Raw genomic sequence first — 958 nt, 5'->3', positions numbered from 1 at the left:
GCCCAGGGTGGAGTCCTACTTTGACAATTCTGTAAAAGCAGTTCATTTGCTCACCTGTGTTCATAGCACCAAGATGAGCATTATGCACTTGCCAGCATTGCTGTAATAAATGTAATCCCACCATTCAGGAGGCAGAGGCAGGAGGATAGGGAGTTCAAGGCCAGCCTGGTCTACACAGTGACCTTCACGTGAGCTGGAGCTACAGGGAGACCCTGTCTCAAAAAGACCAAAAAAAAAAAATGCAGCCCAATTTCCCACATTTTAGGAAATTGCAGGGATCAGCACATCTAGAGTGGTATGGATAAGCCTCCCTTGGGAACATAAACTTCATTATCATAGCATCTCCCCTTGCCAAATAAGTATTGTGTTATAAGAATTTTCTCCCTGGTGGGAGTGGGGGGTGGATATGGGAGAGGGGAGGGGAGATCCAGGAGGAGGGGTCTAGGCAACATCTACCCCCATCCTCACAAAGTCCCAATGGCAGACCAAAGCTCCAGTCCACCAAAATTCACAAGGTTTATTAGGCTTACTTAGAGAGCAATGGGTGAGGAAGCCACACTGGAAGGCCTGTACCTAGCATGGGGAAAGACTCCCCATGGCTATGAAGCTGGAGCTCCCTCTGTAGTCCTCCCCAGCCTATATACTCTAGCCTCTTCCTGAGCCCATGAGGCCATGTTTAATCAGTGTAGAATTGCATACAATTGGCTGGAAAAAGTGTCTGGATACTCAGGTGAGGGTCCCATGGCCCTCCCACCTCCTTCTATTGAACTGGCTCAGCAAACTTACCTAAGTCACTCCATTTTGTTCAGAGCCATTTTAGCAGCAACTTTGCTCCACACCAAAAGGAAAAGGGGGGCAACCTTGGGTCTTGGGAAATTGTCCTAGCCATGAATCATGGAATGTGCTAATTCCAGACATTTTACACCTGGCCAACCAGCTTGTTTTCACTTCTGTAATC

General features: G+C 47.8%; 1 pseudogene; it reads right to left on the bottom strand.

Annotated features, from left to right (window-relative positions):
* Positions 1–209: 209 nt before the first annotated feature.
* On the bottom strand, positions 210–363 carry LOC115071115 (annotated as a pseudogene).
* Positions 364–958: the final 595 nt, after the last annotated feature.

The sequence above is a fragment of the Nannospalax galili genome, unplaced genomic scaffold (assembly GCF_000622305.1).
Source record: "Nannospalax galili isolate Female #2095 unplaced genomic scaffold, S.galili_v1.0 scaffold818, whole genome shotgun sequence".
Lineage (NCBI taxonomy): Eukaryota > Metazoa > Chordata > Mammalia > Rodentia > Spalacidae > Nannospalax > Nannospalax galili.
This window is presented reverse-complemented; position numbering and strand designations above follow the sequence as displayed.